Source organism: Nannospalax galili, unplaced genomic scaffold (assembly GCF_000622305.1).
Source record: "Nannospalax galili isolate Female #2095 unplaced genomic scaffold, S.galili_v1.0 scaffold305, whole genome shotgun sequence".
Lineage (NCBI taxonomy): Eukaryota > Metazoa > Chordata > Mammalia > Rodentia > Spalacidae > Nannospalax > Nannospalax galili.
This window is the reverse complement of record NW_008356258.1, coordinates 3,746,375-3,753,121: the sequence shown is the minus strand read 5'-3', so window position 1 is coordinate 3,753,121 and position 6,747 is coordinate 3,746,375. Positions and strand designations below refer to the sequence as shown.

General features: G+C 44.7%; 1 pseudogene; it reads left to right on the top strand.

Moving 5' to 3' along the window:
* Window positions 1-5,557: 5,557 nt before the first annotated feature.
* Window positions 5,558-5,703, top strand: LOC115067826 (annotated as a pseudogene).
* The last annotated feature ends 1,044 nt before the right edge of the window (window positions 5,704-6,747 follow it).

Genomic DNA, 6,747 nt, shown 5'->3' with positions numbered 1-6,747 from the left:
TGCGTTAAATTTGAGGAGGAATGATTAAAATTTATGTCATGTTAATTAGTAGAGGTGATAAACATTACCATTGAAATCTACCCCATGACTTTACAGACATACACAGGTGCCAAGGATCCTAGTGTAACCAATTCTGACTAGTAATAATCAGATACGTACAGATTAGAGATGCATGCACTAACATTTCAGTATTAGTAGCGAAGTAGCCGAGTATAATCGACTGTGACTAGTTATAATCAGATACATAGAGATTAAAGACACATGTGCAAACATGTGTTAGTAGCGTCTTTCTGCAAGGAACAATATATTCTAAAATGAAATGAAGATCTTTTTTAAAGGTTAAAAACTCATTCAATTTTTATGTCTTACAGGGCTTATACTGAGTTCAATATTGTATAACTATATTAATTCAACTGTGAACCTAGAAATTTACAGCTACTTGTGAAAGAGATGTAGTGTTACTGAGTATGTTAAAGCTGGAATGAAATGCTTCTAATCATGTAGGTATTAAAATTTTTTTAATTAAAAAAATAAAATATTGTTTAAATAAAAGAAAGCACAAGCTAGAAGACTGAAGCTAGAAGAGACTCTGACATAGCAGGTTGCCCAGCCCCCCCACCTCCATCCTCCATGCGCCTATCCTGCCCTTTTCTGAGAAGCCAAGATCTGGTGAGGTTGCTCAATCTGAACTGTGGGCCAACTTTAGCAGGGGCATTTTGTTTGGCAAACACAGTACACTTTTAAATAGTTTAATTACTTGCCAGTCTTTAAAGATGTAGAGATTTCATATTAATAAATCAAAAGCTGGAGCTCCTGGCTCTTTCCAGCAAAGCTGGCTGGCCTGAATGTGGGGTGCAGTCAGCCTTCCTACCAGACCCTGGTCCCTCTCTTCATTTATGCTCCCTGCCTGTCCCTGCAGCAACTGACTTTGGCATCTGAGGCAGGGAAAGGTGTCTCTCTACCTAGTGTCTCACCTAGAGAGCTCTGACATCCAGCTCACCCCTGGGCTCAGGCTAGGTGAATCAGACTCTGAGCCTGGGGTGGGACCTGGGCTTCAGAAGAATTTTAAAGGATGATGCTTTCTGATTCTAGGGTTAGGAATTAAGAAAGGCAAATAAGTTATTTTCTTTTAGATGTTGCTTAGAGGAACATACCACCATTTTAGAAAGTCTTTGTAAAATCTAATCAAAATCTGTTTTTCTCAGTCCCTCCTCCCCACACTGCCCCCACCTGGTGGTAACTAAGACTCTCCTTTGCTTTCTTGGCTCTCTCTGCTTCATTGTTTTGGCTGCCCCATTCTACATCCCGCTAATTTTTCCATATTCTCTTTACAATTCAAGCAATAACACTAGGAGCAACACCCTGTCATTATACCAGAGAATGCAGCAGAAACATTTACTTCTGGTTCTATATCATACTTAATATCTCAAACCACATTAATCACTTTTCATAACACTTTAACTTAGTCATAATCTGGTTTTTACTAACAAGGAACCAAGAAACCATACTCTGGGATGGAAATCAAGATTTAGTGCAAATTCAAGCACCAAAAATGAAGCTTCACTTTAGGGTCAGGACCATAATCCAGTATGTAAAATTAAAAGGCCCATATAAATGCCCATAATAATTCTAGTTCTCTCTCCATAGAATAAATAATTTATAATCAGTTGAGTATTCACTTTTTAGGCAATTTCTAAGCTGTTTGCTGCTTTTCTGAGAGCTATTTTTCCCCCATTTTATTTGCTTTGCCCCTTTTCCTGTTTGCTCTCATTTAACCAATCCATAAAGGCCAGGCCGACAGAAGGATTGCTCAGTAGGGATGGAACTGAATGACCAGATCAACTCTTAACCTGACTCTTAGGCTGAGAGTGAGATTCCACGTTGATAGCTGGAGATTACTTTGCTATGCCCATACTACTAAATACAAGGAAATATAGATCTGGAAAGTTCTAGCACTTTTTTCAAGCTCATGGCTGGCAATCTCCAACCAGGACTAGCGTTGAATCTGTCACCAAAGGTGGTGTGTTCAGTGGCCCACAGCCCCTGATGCCAGCCAGACACAAGAACAGACCAGGAAAAGAAGCCTCACTTTGAGACTGCTGGAGTCTGGGTCAGACAGAAAGGCCTGATCTCAGCCAGATAGACATGAAAATGCACCCCAGTCACTGAACATGGCATTCTGGAGCCACTGGACTGTGTTACCCATAACTTCAAACCCCTCAGAAAAGCCAACGTTCTTTAAGAAATACATAAGCCACTAAGAGACCTTGCATGTTGACAGCTCTGTCAAGTTGGAAATCTTGCCTCAAATTAAACATAAAAGTCAAGTTGAGGAACTGGAGAGATGGCTCAGTGGTTAAGAACACTGGCTGCTCTTGCAGAGGAGAGGGGTTCAGTTTCCAGCACCCACATGGTGGCTAACAAGTGTTAACTCCAGTTCCAGGAAATCCAGTGCCCTCTTCTGGCCTCTACGAGTATTGCAGAACACCGGTACGTTTAACACATGCTTGCAAAACGCTCATTCATACACAAAAATAAATAATTAAAAAAAACAAACAAAACCCCAAGCTGAACATTCAGGTTTCCCCTAGGAAGCAATAGTATCATTAAACAAAACCCACCACACCCTCTCACACTGGAATCTTCGGGTTTTGTGTCTAATCCATCTCCCTACCCCCACCCCATGTCTGCCCTTTAGAACAAACACCACGTGCAAAGACCGGAAGGGACGAGGCCACTTTGAAGCCTGTCAGGGGCTTTAAATCTCAGAGCGCTGAAATCCCACCGGGAACACGGATGCGCTGCGCTGGGGGACCCAGACCCAGGGGCAGCGAGGGCGGTGCCAAGCCTGGTCACTTCAGGGCTGACCCTGCAATCACTGCGCAGCGCACAAAGGTTCCCAATGGGCGGGACCACGCTAGTTTTATCTTATTACTTCGAGCCAACCGTAAAGCGTGGCTTCTCTCCCTTCTCAAATAACAAACGGTAGGGATGCGTGGGCCGCAGAGGACTGCGCGCCTTCTCCCTAGGCCAAGGTTCTTGTTGGAGTGGTCCCCGGGAGATGTGCCACCATCCCCGCGCTCAAGCCCCTCCTGCAGCCGGCTGCCTCCTGGGAACCGGCGTGAGGACACTTGGGCCTCCCCACCGCGGAGCCGAAATCTTCCCGAGCCCGGCCGTCTACAAGCAGCGGATACTCACGTTTCCAATTGTTTGCCAAAGCGCCTAACTCTGGTCGCTAATCAGAAGCGCCAGAAAGCTGTCAGTCGCCTTTCCCGCAGCTAGGAGGGACAAGCGGCTGGCCAGCTGACAGCCCCTTATTTTCCGCGAGCTCTCTTAAAATGCTCCTCGGTGCCGCCAGTGCAGCTGCTAGTTTATTAACTGTGTCAGACAGCCCACCCCTCCCCCACGAGGAGACACAGATGACCGGCGGCGACCGAGTCTGCGAGTCACACCGCAGTCACCCCGACTCGCCCGGGCCACGCCGCAGATTGGAAAGACTGCAGAGGGACCCACCACGCGAAGTTCAAACACCAGCCTTGGCCTAGGGAGTCTCCGGAAATCGCGTTTCTTTCCCACTCACTCTGAACATACACCTGATTCTTCTCCCAACAACAGCATTTCTTTGGGGAAATAAAACCAGCGAACAAAACAAGGGCCCGGTGTACTTCCAGGTAGGCTAACCTGCATCCCAAATGAAAAGGAGTTTACGCAGCCTCCTCCAGCCCCGTTCCTACTTGATTCCTGGGCACTGGGGGATTGTCCTGGGCACCACGCCATGTGCAACCAGCTCATGTAACTGTGTCCCCACGTTTTAGCAGCGCACAACTCCCGCGTCTGTTCCTAGGACTCGGGCCAACAGGACCTTACTGTGTGTGGGCGCTCCGCGGCAATTCTGCATCCACCCGGATCATTTCCAAAGCGCAGGCAGCTCCTCCAGACAGATTGGATAGATCAAGCCGGAAGGAAATAGCGGTTCTGTTCTGAAAGTGCACGGTCAAAGCCAAATTATTCCAACCGAAAGTGATATTTTAGAACAAATACATGTTTAAAGGGCCTATGTGAGCGCACTACCGCCTGGTGGCTACACCCCGTGGTCCCCCACGGTCTTCACCCCTGCTGGCTCCGCCCCAGGGCTCTTCCCAGAGCGATGCACCTGCTTCCACTCTGCTGGGAGTGGTTGCCTTGGAAACCCTGGAGCGCTGATGCTCCCTCCAGACACGCTGTTGCCCTGACAACTGCGACTCAGCGCTGGGCGTGCCAAGACGAAGCCTAGAGAATGTCTGCTTTAGATCACAGATTGCAAGTTTCAGGAGGAAATGGTTAGGCAGCGATATTTGGGCATGCAGATGGAGCCTCACGATCCTGAGTGGGGTCGGTGGGCATCGCAGACCGGGGGCACTACATCGCTTCACCCCTCTTCACCAAGCCAGCTTACACTGGCTTTAAAATTAATTTCTCCATGGTTCTCGTTTCCTTCATTCTGCTTATGATACTATTTAAAGGGATTTTCCCCAGCACTAGCTGGCTCCGGGTAGGAACAAGTAAATGCCCCTAAGTAAGAGTGAAGCTGAGGAAGAAGACTACCTAGGGATATTATTTATCCACGTACGATGTCGTGCTCAGACATTCGAGAACTCCGGGTATGATAGTTCCTGACAACTAAATTTCACTCGTGATTTGAGAGGGCCTAAGTCTGGAAAGGGGGACATGTAGAGGACATTAAAATTTTGAATGTGCATGTACCATCTCAATACTTTTGGACAAGGACAGCTAAACTCATCAATCCACACACAGGTACTAAAAGGTGAAAGGAAACAAGTTAATGAGTTCCAGGCAAGGCTTCTCAAGAGTTCATTGGAAGACATACTTGCCTTGCTGGTTACTCCTCATGATAAATTATGTACTCCATATCTGAACTATTAAACGCAAAACCTTGGTGGCAAATGGCAGTAAAATGATGATACTAATCAATCTCTGGGTTCCTGGCAGAAACAAATACATGCAAAGGCAGTGTTTAAGTCATAAGTGCATTCTTGATTATTTCTGTATGCTTTCAATTTTTGTAAAGCAGGCGATATTGCATAAAACAAAATAGTTTAAGGACTACCTTATACATACGTTACATTTTTACATATTTATTTTGTGTAATTGTGTACATGTATGAGAGTGCATGTGAACAATGGTGCATATGTGGAGATCAGAGGACAACTTTTGGGAATCAGTTCTCTCCTTCTACCACGCGGGTCCTGGGATCAGGATCAGATTAAGCTTGACAGCAGACACTTACCTCTTGAGCCATTTTGTCAGCCCCATCTAATTTATATTTTGAATATGGAAATATCTCCTGCTTTGAAGCATATGCTTTCGAAAACATGTGACACAGATGTTTAGTTGCTATTGAAGATCTTCAAACAAAAATGCATATGCCCAGAAGCAGAACACGGACATCCACTTCCATCTAATACATTTCAAGCTTGAGAAAATGAAATATATTAAACAGGTAATTTCTGCAAACAAAAAATAAGAGTGAACACTGCAGAATAATAGGAAGGAGGTTATCGCTTCTCGGCCTTTTGGCTAAGATCAAGTGTAGTATCTGCTCTTATCAATTTAATATCTGATATGTCCTCTATCTGAAGACAACATATTAAATGGATTTTTGGAACTAGGAGTTGGAATAAAGAAAATAGGCAGAGAAATTATCAGAAATGTCTTTCCAAAGAATAACTAGGAGTAAAATGATTATATTCAGACTATTACATTAACTGGTAACAGGGCATTCAAGGGCTGGAGATGATGGCTCAGTGCTTAAGAGAGCTTGCTGCTCTTTCAGAGGACTTGAGTTAGTTCCCAGCACCTACATCAGGGCACTCACAACCATCTTTTACTCCATCTTGTTGGGATCTGATGCCCTCTTTTGTCCTCCATGGACACCTATACTACATCACACACACACACACACACACACACACACACACACACACATAAATAAAATTAAAAATATAATTTTTTAAAAATGGAAAAAATTTAAAGATTCAAAAAAGGATCCTAATTTTTTTCAGAATTATATGTTTCTGTGCTTACATACATGGCAATGGTGATTTGGAGATGTCTGGCTTTACATGAGTCTATTCACTTGCACACACACACACACACACACACACACACACACACACACACTGAGGATTGAGTCCAGGGCCTCAGGCATGCTAAGCACATGCTCTACCACTAAGGTTGTACCTGATTTCCATAGCAAGCACAACCAGTAGGGCAGTGTGGCAGAGTGGCTCAGAGGCAGAGATCTGGCTTTATATACAACTGCCATCTCCCCACTATGAGTTGTTGTTTAGTTTGGTTTTTTTCTTTTTGGGGGGGAGTTCATTTGAAAAATAGGAACAAAACAGTACCTTCTTTGGAGGGAATTGGAGGAATGAAGACTGATGAATCTCATCTCAGGGCCCAGCACACAGAAGAATGCATTCATTATGAAAAACCTCAATGTGTGTGTGTGTGTGTGTGTGTGTGTGTGTGTGTGTGTTGTACAAGTTTGCGTGTAAACATGCATATGTAAACAGAGATTGTTGTGTGTCTCCCGTCACTCTCCACATTGGTTTTTGAGACAAGGCCTCTCACCACCTAGAACACACGGATTCAGTTAAACTTGCTGGCCAGAGAGCTGAGATCTGCTTGTGTCCACCTCCTCATGCTGGGATTACAGGCACCTACAGCCATATCTGGCTTTTAGGT